A 17,835-nucleotide genomic window follows, 5' to 3' on the forward strand; every position below is an offset into this window, starting at 1 on the left:
CTAGGGTTCCCAAGGGGGCTGCACGCGACTGCGCAAAATGCGCCTCCCCTTTATGTTGGGGAAGCGGTCATTGCGCAGTCAGGCGGAGTCCCCCCAGCCCCCCAGGGCAGCCCCGAGTGGAATAATGACACAGGACCACGTATTTATGGGATTAAAAATTGGCCACAACTTTATTAAAATTCAGATGTAGGAAGACCTTGGCGCAGGCATTGGGCGTATATCCCTCCCAGCCCCCAGCAGGGGGTGGGGTGATCTTCAGGGTTGTCCAGCATGAGTGGGGGTTGGGCTAACTCTGGAGAACATATGTTCAAGCAGATAGCCCGCCCCCCCGATCGCCGCCGCTGGAAGGGGGGGCAATAACCAGCCAAGTGGCATCGCCAAATGCCCCCCCCCTTGATGCCCGATTACGGGAACCCTGTTATCGCCGCCGCCATAGGGCGGGGGGTCACCGCCCCCACGCCCCTCCCCTTTATGTAAATGACTAAAGGATTCCGCCCAAGGCCTGCATCCGCCACCCGAGACCACAAATAGGGGTCTCGCCGCCAAGACTACCTACACCTGAACCGCCCCAGAAACCGCCAGCCATTCCAGGAGGCTGTGTCTGATGTCGCTCAGCCAGAGGTCGCAACCTGTGGCTGTGAGGTGAACGCCGTCATGCCTGAACAGTTCCTTCCTGTAAATTTTGATGCTGGGATGCTTCACCACTTGGCCTCCAATGCGCGTGAGTGCTGCACGCAGTGCCCTATTGATTTTTTCAACAGTGTAGTTAAGTCTGACATGGGTGGTGTTGTTGCGCCATTGTAGGCGTGGGAGGAGTTCTGACCAGAATATGGTAACGCTAGGGTACGCTGCCTGCAGGCATTCCAGGTCTGAAATTGCCGCTTTTATCAGGACGATGCTCTTGCGCGCAACCAGGTCATTCTCGCCAAGGTGGATGACCAGCGCGTCTGGTGGTTGGCGGAGTGAGAGTTCGTGACGCAGCCAGGGCATGAGCGCATCCCAGCACATTCCGCGGTGACCAAACCAAGTGAGGCTGATCTTCGGTTGAAGGCCCAGGTGTTCATCGGCTAGAACCGAGGAGGCATGGACCGCTGCCCAGTATACAATGCTATGCCCAAAGATCCAGATGCGCTTGGGGTGTGTACCTGAAATAAATCATCACACAGAAGCTGTCAGAACCCATTGCTTTACCGGATATACCCCTTAAATGCTGCTGAGCGCCAGCGGCCCAATGCCTTTATGCGCTCTGGGGGAAGCCCACTTGCCGCCGCTGTAGTGGCTGCACCTATGCGGAAGGAATGACCGGAGTAGTGGGCAGGGTCACCCCCGCAGGCCTGGATGGCCTTCCGCAGGACTGCTGTGAACTGCGTGCGTGTCAGGGGGCGGCCTGTGGAGTGCATTAACAGGGGGCCTGGCCCGTGCGGGCGCACTTTGATAAATCTCTTTATGTCCGCTACCGGACAAGGCCCACCTTCTGTGGAGCGTGTCAGGGTAAGGGTGGCACCTTTTCCCAGCTGGTCGGTCTTAGAGGCCCTTATTCTAACGAGCACCCTGTGGTCATCTAAGCTGACGTCCTTCATGGTCAGCCCCCTGAGTTGGGTTGATTTTGTGTCGCAGATGCATTCCCCCAGCCTGAGGGCACCAAAATATGCCAGGGAGAAGGCTGCCCTGAAAAGCCTAACCTCGTGCTTGGACCAGCATATACGAGGGAGCACATCCCAGATCTGACTGAGGGTCTCTAAAGTGATTGGCCTTCTCTTATCAGGACTGGGAGGGTGTGCACGGTGCCATCCTGCAATCAGTTTTCTAACTCGGAAAGTGTCACATGGATCTGGGTGCTGCGAGCAGTTACAGAAATAGGAGATTGCAGCCTTGTGGATACGAATTGTTTTGATGGCCATGCCTCCCCTCTTGAGGTGCACTAAATATTTCAAAACCTCAGACTCCCTGGGCGCATGACTGTGCCGCGGATCACACTTAGCTCTGAACTGCTCAAACTGTGACCAGGCTCTGGTATAGGACCGCAGCGTCGATGGAGCAAGGGCACTCAGTATCCCTGACATCACTTCGGCTCTCCAACCTTCCACAGCTCCTCCGGAAATGTCTCTGGGAGCTGATCGGCCTCGGGCGCTAGTTCTCGGAAGCGCTCCATCTGAAAACGAGACAAGGCATCCGCAATTTCATTATTAAGGCCTGGAATAAACCTGGCTGAAAATGAGATGTTACCTCCGAGGCATTCCAGCACGAAGAGATGCAGTATACGAATCACCCTGTCTGATTTCGCGGACTGCTTTGCGATGATCCGAACCACAGCCTGGTTGTCTGACCAGAAGCAGACCCTGGTGTCCTTGAGGTGGGACCCCCATATGCGCAGAGCTACTAGAATTGGAAAGAACTCAAGAAATGTTAGGTCACGCGTGACCCCCGCTGCATGCCACGATGCTGGCCATGGTTGCGCACACCAGTGGCCTCTGAAGTAGACACCAAAACCACAGCGACCTGAAGCGTCCGAATGTATCTGGAACTCCTCCTTTGGCTGCAGCCAGGATTGCCAGAAGGACACCCCGTTATAAGATTTGAGGAAGGCCAACCATGTGTTTAGATTCTCCTTTATAACTTTGGTGAGCCTGATGTGGTGGTGGCGGGCCCTGCCACCTGCCAGAAGACGATTTAGTCGCGCACAGAAGGCACGGCCAGGAGCGATGACCCTGCATGCGAAATTGAGGTGCCCTAGGAGTACCTGTACCTCCCTGACTGTTGTCTTTTCTTTGAGAAGCATACCACTAATCATTTCCCTTAATATCTGCAGCTTGGCCTGCGGCAATCGGGAAGTTTGGCTGATGGAGTCTAATTCGATGCCCAGATATGATATGACCGTGGTTGGGCCCTCCGTCTTGTCGGCTGCTAGAGGGATGCCGAACTCGGCTGCCAGCTGTTCGAAGCAGGCCAGCGCTCTGGCGCATGCGTCCGACCCTGCAGGGCGGACGAGGAAGTAATCATCCAAATAATGCGAGATGTAATGGGAACCTGACCTCTGTTTCATGGCCCATTCCACAAAGGTGCTAAATGTTTCAAAAGCTGCACATGCTATGGAGCAGCCCATGGGCATGGCTTTGTCAAAGTACCAATTGTCCTGGAATTTGAAACCTAAGAACCTGAAATCGTGTGGGTGCACTGGGAGCAGTCGGAAAGCCGACTCAATGTCGCATTTTGCCATGAGGGCGCCTGGGCCGCATTCCCTCACCAGCTTGATAGCATGGTCGAGGGACGCGTAATGCACCGAACATTGCTCACGTGGAATGGCATCATTCACCGAGCCTCCCTTTGGGTAGGATAGGTTATGTATCAAGCGGAACTCGCCCGGCACCTTCTTGGGGACGATGCCCAGAGGTGATACTATGAGGTCAGGCAATGGAGGCTCGGTGAATGGTCCCGCCACACGGCCCAGCAGGCGTTCCTTGCTGATTTTTCTTTCTGCGATATGTGGCATCTCGCGTACTGATTTCTGGTTGGGTGCAACTGAGCAGGAGGGTGTGCCCTGCACAGGTATCCTGAAGCCATCTCTAAAGCCCTCCTCAATGTATACTGCTGCCTCTCTGTTGGGATAAACACGCAGGAATGGCAACATGGCTGGGAGAGAAATGGGAGAGGGGGCTAGGGAAAGGAGGTGGTTATTTTCGGGAAGAGCCCTTTGCTGGCTGTGATCCAGAGGCACCAGAGGGTGCTCCGGCCCCATGTCCCGCCTGGGACGCGCCGGAACCCGAGCCCCGTGGGCCACGAAAAGGCCGCTTCCCTCTGTAGCATTTGCTGATGGGGTGGGAACCCGCACAGCGCTCGCATTCATGAGCGTAACGGCATTTCTCCCTGAAGCAGGCCCCATTATTATATTCCCAGCAGGTTCTTTTTGATGTCTTAGGGGCCTGCTTCTGCTGCCTATCGAACCCCGGCTGTCTCTCAAAATATGGGGCGACAAGCTCCGACCACGCCTTGCTTTCCTGGACGTCCCATCTGAAGGTGGGGTCCTGGGCTGCGCGCTCCCTGAAAGAATGATCATAGGCGAGCGCCGCCTTCTCACCTGCTTTGGCTTCCGCAGTTAGGATGATGAGAAGGTAATTGTAGAGGTGCCAGGCCCTATCTGGGTAAGCAGCTGAAACTATCCCCGCATATGTGGCAAATCCTGTGAGCCAGTTGCGGAAGGTACGCTCAATGGACACCTTTTTATCCCTTTTCCGCTGCTCGGATGATTTAAACTTCTGGCTGGTACTAGAGGCCGGGGACAGCAGGGAGAAGAGGTCCACAAACTCCCCATTGAGAATCTTCTCCCTGAGCTTCGAGTTGAGGCGTATGCCCGGGGGGTCATCCGTACGCTCAAAGTTGGACTCTCTGATATTACCAGTGGAGTCAGTGCCCTCCTCCCCGCATGGGGCAATGGCACCATGTTCACGCCTGTGCCTCCGATTGCGGCGGCGCCAAACCCATTGTGGTAGCCCCGGGGAATGTGGGCCTGTGACCCAATAACCTTTGATGCGCCGCCCATGCCCACTGTCACAAGAACTGGACCTACCTGAGGATGTGGAAGATCCAGAGGAATCCCTCTTGCACTTGCGTCCCCTTCTCCTGCATCCATGCCGGCGACTCTCGTGGTGGCATGTCCCGTGTGATCCGTGGCGACATGTTCTGTGCGATTCGTGGTGGCATGAACTGCGCGACTCGGGGCTCTTGTCACTCCCCCACCTATCGAAAGAACTACGACAGGGGGACCTACCTCTACGCCTGGAGGATGAGGCCGGCGAAACCGATCGGTCCTTACGGGCTCGGCGGTCAGGTGAACCACTGCTGCAGCTTCCCTTGCTACGGTAGGGTGACACCGAACTCCCCCGCGACTCGTATCTACGGAGGCGCCTTCTGAGCCGGGCGATGGTCCGCTCCTGGCTGTCCTCACGCTCTGATCTGGAATTACTGCCCCCACGTGAGGAACGTGAGGGGGAGGGGCTCTCCCTGTGGGTTGTTTTGGCGGCCGCTTTTTTGCCCCCAGCGGCTTTCTTGCCCTTAGGGGCACTGGGAGGCTTGTTACGTACTTTCCCCGCCTTGCGCCCTTTGCTTTTGGCGGCAGCCTGAGCCTTTACCGGCTTGCGGGGGTCATGCCTCACGGTGCCCCTTCTGGTGACGGGTGGGGAGACTTGCCGCTTGGGGGGCATGATGTAGGCTATAAGCACCGAGTGGTATCACAATCGGCTAGCAGGTGGAGTAGGGTAGTGAAATTGATCAAAGCAAACTAGATTAGACAGGGTAAGAAAGCAAGAACTGAGTCGCAACAAGCAACGCTACCAAAGCTGCAAAAGACAAATAATGCAAGGGTTAATCATACGTGTAAGCCACTGTGCGCATGTGGGCATGCGTGAACTAGTGTCCAACACCGGGATGACGCCATTCGACCAGCTGCTGCCGTGCGGGCGCCCCCAAGATGGCTGCCGCCATGCGGCCACCACCAAGATGGCCGCCGCCATGCGGCCACCCCCAAGATGGCCGCCGCCATGTGGCCACCACCAAGATGGCCACCGCCATGCGGCCACCCCCAAGATGGCCACCGCCAAGGTGCCTAGTGAAAATGGTAGAGTTGGAAGGGGCCCCGGATCATCTAGTCCAACCCCCCCCCGCAATGCAGGGATGAATATGCAGCTGCCCCGTATGGGAAGCAGACCTGCAACCTTGTCACGGTTAGCGCCATGCTCGATCCCGGCTCTCCCTTCCCCCCCAAGCGGCTAAGGCAGGGGGCCGCCATGAACTGGCAGGAGACCTCTGAGGCCTTGCAGCCGAAGCTGAAAGGCTATTGGGGGGTGGTAAAAAACCGCCCAGTGCGGCGGCGGCCCCCCCCACGCGACCCAGCAGCAGCCGGAGTCGCCTGGAGGCGGCAGGAGGCTCCCAAGGCCCCCACTGCTGAGAAACAGCTCCAGGGGGGGTGGCAAGGCCGCCTGCAGTGGCGGCGCCCCCCCATGCGGCCCGGCAAGGCCGGGGCCGCCATGGACTGGCGGGAGGCTTCAGGGCCTCACCGCCGAAACAAAAGGCTCTGGGGGGAGGACGGTAAAGCCGCCTGGAGCGGCAGCGCCCCCCCCCACGCGACCCAGGAGTCGCTAGGAGGCGGCGGGAGGCTACCCAGGCCCCCGCCGCTGCGGAAAGCTTCAAGGGGGGGTGGCAAGGCCGCCCGCAATGGCGGCGCCCCCCGATGCGGCCCAGCAGGGCCGGGGCCGCCATGAGGCTGGCGGGAGGCCTCTGGGCCTCATCGGCGAAAAGACAAAAGGCTCGGGGGGGGGGCGGTAAAGCCGCCCGAAGTAGCGGCGCCCCCCCCCACGCGCCCCGGCAGCAGCCGGGGTCGCCCGGAAGCGGCGGGAGGCTACCGAGGCCCCCGTCGCCGTAAGTACTTCCCGGGGGGGTGACGGGGCCGCCCGCAATGGCGGCCCCCCCCCCGACGCAACCCGGCAGTAGCCGGGGTCGCCAGGAAGCGGCGGGAGGCTTCCGAGGCCCCCCACCGCCGTAACAACTCGTGGGGGGGGGGTGGCAGGGCGGACGCGATGGCTGCGCCCCCCCACGCGACCCAGCAGGAGCCGGAGTCACAGGGAACTCGTGGGGGGGGTGGCAAGGCCCTCCAGCACGGCGGCGCCCCCCCCCACACCGCCGGGGGCCGCCAGCGCGACCGGGGTGCCCCTGACGTTCCAAGGTATCACGGGAGGGGGGGGGAGGCCGCGCGGAGGCGGAGGAAGGCCGTACAAGGCCTCAGAGAAGGCCATAAAGGCCTGGGAAGCGGCAGGAGCTTCCTGGGGCGCCTTCCACCCCCCGGGGCCGATAGGCCCAAGATAGCATGCGGGGTGGGTGCCCAGGAGACAGCGAGGGGGCCCTAAAAACTCCCAGCCTCCTCCCTCAGGGCCGATGGGCCATACCTACCAGTGGGGGGGGGGAGGAATAAAATATTATTTTAAATGGGCCTAAGTAAAGGCCTCGGGCCTACCTCAACCTGTGGAATCCAGCGAAGCTCCCAAAGGCTCAAAGCTCTGAACAGCTCAAAGCTCTAAAGCTCTGAATCCGTCGGCTGCTTCCCAAGAATGGCTCCTCTTCTTTGTGTGCAGGTAAGCCTACCTGATCCTACCTGGCCAATCCCCCTGGCACTCCCCCTTCGGCCGGATTGGTCGGCTGATGGAGTGGGCGGTGCCTCCAGCCTCCAGCCTCAGGTAGGCAGTGCCAGCCTCCAAACTCATAGGTCTGCCCTAGGGTTCCCAAGGGGGCTGCACGCGACTGCGCAAAATGCGCCTCCCCTTTATGTTGGGGAAGCGGTCATTCCTGTGGGCGGGAGAAGAATATGCACTCAGAGAGTGAATTGGCTCAGGAAATGTACAAGGATGATTCTTTTAACAGCCTCTTGTTTGCTAATGGAATTTGGCCATCATAGCTCAGGGAGAAGGCAGTTTTAAGATGAGAAGAAGCGACTCACCTTTATGGCATTCCAAACCAACAATTCTATGATAATTAGCAGCAATGATTCATCTTTAGGTGAGAAGCCATTTCTCCTGGATTGGACATCAGTGATGGAAATATGCAAGAAACTACATGTTCCCACATCAGATGTAGTCTCAACAAACCAATGTTTTCAACTGAAGCTGGCGGCAGCAGAAACAAAGAAAGGGTTGAGCCCAGCACAATTGAACAAACCACAAATTTTGGTCACATTTTGGTTGGCCTAAATACCGGTAAGTACAGTGGTACCTTGGTTTACAAACTTAATCCATTCCAGAAGTCTGTTCTTAAACCAAAACCGTTCTTAAACCGAGGCACGCTTTCCCTAATGAGGCCTCCTTCTGCCGGTGGCCTTCCACCTTTCGGCTTCCGTTCTTAGACCGAGGTAATGTTCGCAAACCAAAACACTACTTCTGGTCTTGCGGAGTTTGTAAACTGAATAGTTCGTAAACAGGGCTGTTCTTAAACCAAGGTGCCACTGTATTTCTTTATTCTAGATTTGGATAATTTTCCTATGGGCCCATGTGGCTACCTTTTGGTTTTTGTTGTTGTTGTTCTTGTTAAACTGAAATTTGCAAGTTCAAGTTGATTTAGGGACAGGCTGGATTTATTGCATTAAATGCAAGGCCCACCCTCCCCAGATGGCCTGTTCATAAGTATTTTGACATGGCACGCGCATATCTGTTGCACATGGTTCAGCATACTTGAACCGAATACAAAATTAATATGAGGCTCAGTGCTCTGAAGCAGCATACATTCTGATTTCTTGTAGACTGAGAAAGTATTTCTCAAGTGTGAGAACAAAAGGCAGGGGTTGGGGATAGCTACTGATTCTGAACAAATATGGAACTAACAGTTTGCCGGTGATCTTGCAGTTGAGTGTAAGGCCCCATGTATTGAAAGCAGTGTCCTAACAGAGTGATTGTTGTTAAATGGGGTCACGAAGAGTCGGACACAACTAAACGACTAAACAACAACAACAGAGTGATTTAACAACCAATCTGTCTTTCCAGGGAACTTTCTGGGAATTGTAAGTCTGGGAGGGGATCTGATAACAAAACTCTGCATCTTAACAAGCTACAGTTGCCAATATCATTTTGAGGATGCTGTGACTGTTTCAGATGATAGGATTTCCGCGCCGGAGAAAGAAGACGCAGGGACTGCGAGCTCCGCAGTCCCTGGCATCGCGGAGGGGGGGGGAATTCCGTGGGGCGTGCAGATTCCCCATAAGAACTTCGGGTTGAGCGTCCCGAAGGCTCAGAGACCGGCGGGCTCCGTTTTCGGCGATTCCTCCGCTGCCCGGGGACCCAGTAGAGTCCCCAAGAGTCAGCGGAGTTGGAGTCGCGGGAGCCATTTTGGTCAACATCGGAACCTCCGAAGAGCGAAGCCCCGAGTCTTCTACCGGGCAGCGGCAGATTCTCCCAAGAACTTAAAAGACATCTGCAAAGTAAGTGAAATCTTCGTTGGGACTTTTTGGATTCTAAATTTAACAATTGTGGAAAATCGGAAGAGATTTAAAAACGGGAGTCGATCTCTTCCTAATGGCTGATTAAGAGGCGCATTAAACATTCCAAAGCCGAAAAAGATACTTTGTCTCTAGCACCTGAAAGAAACAAAGACTTTGTATCCCTTTACAAATCCCGGTGCCGCTACCCCCCGAGGATCAGTAAGTGCACAAAGGGAAGGCTTCATTTGACAGCTGTCAAAGCTGTCAAAATTGCTAAAAGACAAGGAAACCTGTAAAAATTTGTTCAAAGTTCTATTGGCTGTAAGATTTTATTAAAAGATAAGCATCTGGACCTAAGAAAATATTTTTTGTGGAAAAGTTAAAGACAATGGATGGAATAACCAAGATGGAGGAAAGCGTGAGCGAATGGAAATTTCCAGTGTGCTCTACCTCCTAATCTCCTGCCAGTTTGTGGTTAGAAGGAATGAAAACAATGTATTCGTTAAGCTTCCAAGAGACAGTTCTGAACTATTTAGAGATTTTGAAGGACATTCACAGGACACTGCAACACTCCAGTTTAACATGTTCAGAGACTTTGATTCAAGAGCAGGACTTAGAGGACAATGTGGAAAGCCTACCTGAAAGTAAAGAACAAGAACTGGACTTTGCAAAAACTGAGGTGGATTATAAAAAAGGTGACTTGGAGGAAGAACAACAAGGACTTGAAAAGGAAAGTGACAGCTGTCAAGAACAACAAAATGAATTGAAGACTGAAGAAAAGAGGGCTTTTGGAGGGGCTAAAAATTGGGCATGGGTAACCGAGGGAAAGGAAAGGCAGAGGGAGGGGGGGGGACAGAGGCCTGGATCTGGAAATGGGAAAGAATGGGTGTGGGGTAAAAAATTTTTTAGTTAAAAAAGTATTTTGGTGATTGATTAACGGTTTCTGAAATCTTGGCTTGATAAAGGACTGCTGATTCAAGGGGGGGAAAGGACATCGGGAGGAGAAGGGGGAGCGAATAGATATAAAACTTTAGTTTTCTGGAGGGAGGTAGAAGAATGGCTTGGGAAACAATTTTTAGATTTGTATTAATATGATTGCGTTCAGATAAGTGTTTGGATGGAGGGCCGCCTTTCCCCCTCTCTTTGCTCAGAAGCACCTGGTGGCAGGGGGTGCTCTGGGGAGGAGGGGGGGGGTGGAGGGAAGCCCAGACACAAAAATGGAACCTTTGAAGTGCTGCGCCTTGCAGGTTCCTCTTGTGGCAGGAGGGGACTTGTGGGGGGGCAGCATGAAGAAGGAGGAGGATTAAGTCAATATTATAAGGATAAGATTTGGAACTGGATTAGAAAACACGCCATAATTAATTAGAGAAGTTAGGAAAACCAGGAAGAGGAGATCTGAGGAAGTCATAATTACAATGTGATGAATATAAGAATGGGGAATTTTTAAAAATTTTTATCTGTTTTTTCTCTTTTTTATTTTTTACTTTTTACTTTTTGCTTTTTTGTTTGTATTTTTTATGGGTACTGTGGTTAAAGGAGCAGCTGTGGGGAAACCTGCCCCCAGAACCCCTCCGTCCTTGTCCTCTCAGTGGCAGGGGGGGGATGAGGGGGAGGGGGAGGGGGGAGGTCAAACCCAGTCTTATAATGGACCCCTTTGATTCTCAACACCAGCGGGTGCCACAGGTGGCAGAGGTGGACTCGTGGGTGGGGGGTATTTGAAGGGACAGAAAATATACTGTATGTCTTGTTTGTTTTGTTTGTATAAAAATCCAATAAAAATTATTAAAAATAAATAAAAAATAAATGTATAGTGTAGATGGAACCTAAGCTGTGTCTTGCTGGCTGGCTGGCTAAAGTATTAATCCCCCAATATGGCTGGACTCCAATTTCCATAAGTTCCAGCCAACAAGTTCAATAGTCAGCATGATGGAAGCTGTAGGCCCACAGGTCTAAGCAAATTAGTCTAAGGAACTATGGGGTAGGAGCTCTTCTCAAAAAGATGGACCTGCAAGGGCAGCTTTTACTAACAATTTTAACTGTTTACAATGGTCTTTAAGATAAGTTATAAATTTACCCCATTCCTTATTAAAATTTTGGTCTTCCTGATGTCTGATTCTTCCGGTCAGTTTAGTCATTTTGGCATAGTCCATTAACTTCCTCTGCCATTCTTCTCTGGTAGGGAATTTATCTTCTTTCCATCTCCATTTTAATGTATCATAGTCTGCTCAATATATAAAGAAAGAACCCATCAGTGCTAATTTAAGTTTGCAGTATAGTGGTACCTTGAGTTACAATCGCCTCAGGTTACAAACGCTTCAGGTTACAAACTCCGCTAACCTGGAAGAGTTACCTCGAGTTGAGAACTTTGCCTCAGGATGAGAATGGAAATCATGTGCCAGTGGCGCAGCAGCAGCAAGAGGCCCCATTAGCGAAAGCATGCCTCTTGTTCAGAACAGTTTCAGGTTAAGAACGGACATCCGGAACGAATTAAGTTCATAACTAGAGGTACCACTGTACAGCACGTTCTTCCTCTCTGCCTCACCTACCGGTAGTTCTTTGACAGTGATTAAAGCCTGGAGAACAGAAGAACAGTGTAATCTGTCCAAAAAAAATCTACACTAGATCTTTCAGAGCTGCATCATAAGATGTAAGCAGCAGTAGGCTTCAAGGTTATCTGTTATCCAGCTGATGGAAACATATGCTGTTCCAGTGAATTTAGTTCCCAAGATTTGAGATAGATGTTGGGACTTGGGAAGCATAAGATCTCTTTGTGTTGTGACATGCAGCTAGGTCAGGCTCCCCACAGCACCGTGCAGCAAAAGCAAGAAACGTGGAAGGATTTCGTAACCTTTACAAATCTTTTAAGGGCATCTTTGAAACGGATGGAAAAATACACAAGTAGTCTTCCAGGTAAGGACTGTACCTGTGCTTGGGGGGAAATATGTAGACACTAGGTGTACACAGAACCTGCTTGTGAGGGTTCAATATTACACACCAGGGATAATAATAATAATAATAATAATTTATTATTTATACCCCGCCCATCTGGCCGGGTTCCCCCAGCCACTCTGGGGGATTCTCAGATCAGGGGGTCCAAATGCAGCCTTTCTATTTGATCCTCTGGACTCTCTCTCCAGGCCACACTCTCTCCCTAGTAATGCCCCTCTTCCCATCCTGCTTTGCACTTTCCTTGAATGTGCCCTTGAAATCAGACTGGAATGTGCCCTTGAAATCAGAATATTTGCCACACTGAATGATAGAGAGCAGTGTGCGGGTGTGGAAAGGTGTACAAATGTACAAACTGTACAAATGTAAAGTTTTCATTTGTTGCTCTGTCCCCTTTTACCTCTGCCCCCCACACGACTGGCATAAGCCCCCCTCCCCCTGGAGACTGCCTAGAAGCAAATGAGGCCCACAGACTTTAAGCACTTACTTGAAGTAAATCTTATTGAGCTCAATAGGGCTTAACTTCTAGACATTAACAGGTTAGCACCACAAATAGCTTCTCCTCATTCCACCAGCTCCACCCCAAGGGATCTGTTGCTATCACCTCTAGGCAGCAGGTAAAGCTAATAATAATAATAATAATAATAATAATAATAATAATAATAATAATAATACATGTCTTCCTTCTCTCTCTCATGTCCTAATGAGCACCAGCCACCAGTCTCCCAGTTAGGAGGGCATCCTTCTTCATTTCATGTTTCAGAAGAGCTTTGATATTAATTCTGCCCTTTGTCAATAAGAAGAGATCACAGGGGACTTCTTGTCATTTTACTTCTGGGACAAAAATTAAGGTCTGGCCATATTGGTTGCTCTGTGGTCCTCTAGATGTAGTTGGACACAGCAAGTCCCAGCCAGCAGTATAGATGATCAGGGATGATGGAAGTTGGATTCCATCAAGAGTTGGAGGTCCAGTGGTCTCCCACTCCTGCTCTAAATGGAAAAGAGTGCAACACCACAAAGTGTCACAGGCTGCCACAATCTTTTGACCTTGACCACACAGAAGAGAGGAATGAGTGATGTGGCTAGGAAATTTTGCATAGACCTCTCCCTGCATTCAGTTTTAGACTAGGAAAAGTAAGGTAAAGGGTAAAGGACCTCTGGATGGTTAAGTCCAGTCAAAGGTCACTCGCTTTCAGGCCGAGGGAGCTGCTGTTTGTCCACAGAAAGTGTTCCGGGTCATGTGGCCAGCATGACTAAACTGCTTTTGTCTCAACGGAACACTGTGATGGAAACCAGAGCGCATGGAAATGCCGTTTACCTTCCCACCACAGCAGTACCTATTTACTTGCACTGGTGTGCTTTCGAACTGCTAGGTTGGCAGGAGCTGCGACAGAACAACAGGAGCTCACCCCGTTGCGGGGATTCGAACCGCCGACCTTCTGATTGGCAAGCCTAAGAGGCTTGGTGGTTTAGACCACAACACCACCTGCATCTCTAGGAAAAGTACTCTGGCAACCATCTGACAAGACTGACTAACCCTTAAATATTGTTTTCCTACGTTTCTGATTTTCAAAATGATCCAACGTAAAGTTAAGAATTTCCAAATCACTACTGCCTAGATTCAGATAGATGAGAATGATTTTTTAAAAAACCAGGAACCCAAAAGCTTCCTGTGCTTATTTGCATGTGTTGAAAGAAATCATGTGTGGAATTATGCATGGTGTCAGTCAGGCGAGAATCTGATCTAATGCATCCTACATTTATCTCTGATTTTTGCCTTCAGCCTGACAGCCTAAATATGAGGAAGGTGTTAATTTTATGCAGTATTACAGATGTTTGATTAAATCCTTTAACGAGTGCTTCTGATGTATAATTTATATCTGTGTAAGTGACTGTTGATGGCACACTGAATCAGTTACCCCAAAGCATCAAACCTAAAATTCTCACTTTCCTAAAAAGGAACAAGCAAATGAGTCAAAAATACATAACAGTGATTGGTCAAGGACAAGAATGCTATGCCCTCCTTCTAGGCAAAGTCAAAATCAATTCCTTGTAACAAGCAACTGGTTGTATTGATGAGCCAAGCTGTTGAAATTATCTATTTACTTCAAAATCAGCTGGAAGATGACAGGGGCTCACAAACTTTCTCTCATCAAGATTCATTGGGTTATATCCACTATCGATATATTCTGCGTATGATTTACTTGGGTAACACCAACAGTAAATATAGAGGGACCCGATATCAATTAGAAATGTGCATTTTAATTTTTTTATTAATGCTTTCTGCTTCTAATGATAGCACTAATATTTGGCTACACCATTCTAGAGTGCAATTTTGATTGGCTCTTGGATACTTAGATTTAGGCACCATCGTGAAAAATGTGTAAATGAAGGCAAACAATATTTATTCTTTAGAATCCTTTATTGTATTTCAAATCTTTAAGTTATAAGTGCTGCCAATTATGTAGCCAAAATGTCAACAGCCCATTGCCCAAGAAGCAATAGTAAGCTTGGGGGAACCCCAAGATTTTGAGACATACAAAATGCCTCAAGATTTTGAGACATATAAAAATGTTCAGAAAAATAGCCTGTAAGGGTGAAGAGATATCAAAACAGCCCAATGAAGATTGAGCATGCTCAGTAGCTATGGAATGCTGACAGGCTGATTAGTTTTTAAGAATGAATACAAATATAGTCATACCTCGGTTTAAGTACGCCTCGGTTTGAGTACTTTCAGTTTAAGTACTCCACAGACCCATCTGGAATGGATTAATCCACTTTCCATTACTTTCAATGGGAAAGTTCGCTTCAGGTTAAGTACGCTTCAGGTTAAGTACAGACTTCCAGAACCAATTACACTCATTCTTTGGGTTAAATATGCTTCAGTTTAAGTACTCTGTGGACCATCAGGAACGGATTAATCCACTTTCCATTACTTTCAATGGGAAAGTTTGCTTCAGGTTAAGTACGCTTCAGGTTAAGTACAGACTTTTGGAACCAATTGTGTACTTAAACCGAGGTACCACTGTATAGAGAAGTACGGGAAAAAATGGCAACATAACCTTGGAAGAATAACTCTGTCATCTGCTTTTCTGGGAGGTCATCTTACAACCTTCATAATACAGAGCGAAAATAAAATTGAAATCACAATTTACAATAAAATACAATAATAACTGCATGCAACAGTAAGTGGTATTTAAGACACTGGAACAGAGAGTATTTTAGACAAATTAGACAAGAACCACTCCTGCTATATACCCTCCAACATTTCTTTGATGAAAATAGGGACATCATATTCCATCATCATCATCATCATCATCATCATCATCATCATCTTATGGATACCCCGCCCATCTGACTGGGTTGCCTCAGCCACTCTGGGCGGCTTCCAGCATTTAAAAGTATTAAATATTTTTAAAAAACCTTCTCTATACAGAGCTGCTTTCAGATGGCTTCTAAAGGTTGTATAGTTGTTTATCTCCTTTGCTTGAGGATTGCATAACTCAATAGACTCCAACATTTCTTTGGTGATGATAGGAACATCTTAAGGAAAAGCAGGACATTCCAGAATCAAATCAGTCGCTGGGACAGCTTCTGTGATTCTGGGACTGTCCCTGGAAAACAAAGACCTTTATAGGCTCTCCTGCTATGTTCCGAAGCCCTGCAAAAATAAATGGTTCTTAAGCTGTCATCTGAATGAACGTAACATGGGGGGGGGAGGAGAACTTCACTGGGAGGGAGTTCCATAGATGGTCCTGCTTCTTCTAGTGCCCCTCCCCAATCATATTCTTAGGAGACACAACAAGCAGGGCCTCCCCTATAGATCTCAAAACCTGGGTGGGAAGGTACTTGGGAAGATGCTCTTTCAACTGTTTGGGTCACAAGTCATACAGGGCTCTCTACACCAGAACCTGTACCTTGAATTGGGCCTACCAGTGTAATGGCAGCCATTAGACGGAGGTATGTCGCAAATGAGTAGGTCTACGGTTGAGACTGGCTTGCCCAAGAGATCTTACAACCCACAGCTATGCATACTTATTTATTTATTTTACTCCTCCAAGCAGTTTACATTAATCTTGGATGGAAATCCCACTGCTCTTGGTAGGACTTAACTGGCAAGTTTGATTAGGACTGCAGCCACAGAGAGTTCTTCTAGCAGAGCCCAGGCTTCAAACCAGGGGATTCATGATTTGCAAGCTCCGTCCCTCAAGCTATATGCTATGCCAGGTCCTTTTCAATGTTCCTTTGTCTTGACAAAACAAACAGTGCTTGGGAACCCTTCAACAGGAGACTTCATGAGGAAATAAACAAGCCCAAAGGCGAGTGGCAAACAAAAAGCAGACTTAACGGAAGGTTATAAAATAACGCTGTGTAAACAGCAATGAAATTCTAAGCGAGTTAATGCCAAGGGGAGATAATTTGATGCCAAACAACAAAGCTATTCTCTGTCTAGGTAAATATATCGAACACAAATATTATGGCAATATGAAACAATGGATTTTATTTTTCAAGCAGAGGCTGGAACCCTTGAGGTGAAGGGTAATGCAGGGATAAAAACACTAAATGTGATACAGCTTCACCTTCTATATATGTAATTAAAAGTACAGGGGGGTCTGATGGTCTTCTGTTGTATCTGAGCATCCTAGCTCCTCACCCCTTGCCTTTCGAGTTTGTAAAATCTCTGAAACGTAAGGATGGATGGCTGCCAGAAAGACACAGTCAACATGGGAGCAGAAAGACTGGGCTGAGAGTAGGGTTGGAGGAGAGCCACAAATTCACACAGAAACTTATATTTTGGTCAAACTTGCCTGCCTGAGAAAACTCAGGGGCTTGAAAGAAGATGAAAGGACTTTAATAGAGTATTGGATAAGATCGGGACATTATGGACTAGAAAGCGGTGACAAGAGGAGGAGGGATCTTTCTGAGTCTGAAGCATGGGAAGTCAATTTTAAATTTGTATAATTTGAGAATGAATTAGATGTTAAAATCGGAAAATCTAATAAAAATGTTTATTAAAGAGAGAGAGAGAGAGAGAGAGTAGGGTTGGAGGAGAAAGTCAGTTCGGAAGGCATTTAAAGTTGAATCTACCAAATTCACAGCTTGTGAAATAATATGCACACCAAAACACAGCAATCCTTTGAAATTCACACTTATCTGAATTTTCCTGTGCAGTTCCCCAACCAATGTTTACAAAAATGAGGAGAGTGTGTGTGCATAAAAATGAAGTCATTTGTGAAAAATAACATACCAAAATGCATTACATTAGGGGGGTTTGCTAGCAGAAATGTGTACAATTGCCAAAAAAAGCATATAAAAATGTGCTTATCAGGGGAAATTACACTAAAATACTGATGGATTTTCATGAGATTTAATTACAACTTTCTGCAAAATGTGAAGAGCGGAATTTCAAAATAGAAAGACTGGAAACCAGGAGAACGGAAATTGACAGATCCTTCCACGTGTAGCAGAGAGAATGGGGAGCTGAAGATGTATCAGTGAAGTCTCGTAACCAAGCCTCAGAGCCACACGAGGTGGATGCAATACAAATTATCTGCAGAGAAGAATACTTTTTACTGTTTGAAACAGAATCAAAATATATAAGGGTGGTCTTGCTGAAGATAGTTGTCTGTTTCTTGCCACATGAATCTTAACAATTGATACAAACTAACCTGTCCGCCCCCCCCCCAAAAAAGAACAGTACTCATGCCATTTGAAGTCTGCTGATGGAGTCATTATAGACACAGGAAACAGGGAAGATAGAATTGCTGTGTTTTGCCAGATGAATTGTAGCAAGAGTGCATGCATTCCATGGAGGTTATGAATGAATGCATGGAGAGATCAGATTTGTGCCAGTTGGCTTTCTCCAAATTGTCACTTGTACCAGGACCTATATCTATATACCCTACATCAGGAGTAAAAGGTAATAGTAAAGGACC

Source organism: Zootoca vivipara, chromosome 11 (assembly GCF_963506605.1).
Source record: "Zootoca vivipara chromosome 11, rZooViv1.1, whole genome shotgun sequence".
NCBI lineage: Eukaryota > Metazoa > Chordata > Lepidosauria > Squamata > Lacertidae > Zootoca > Zootoca vivipara.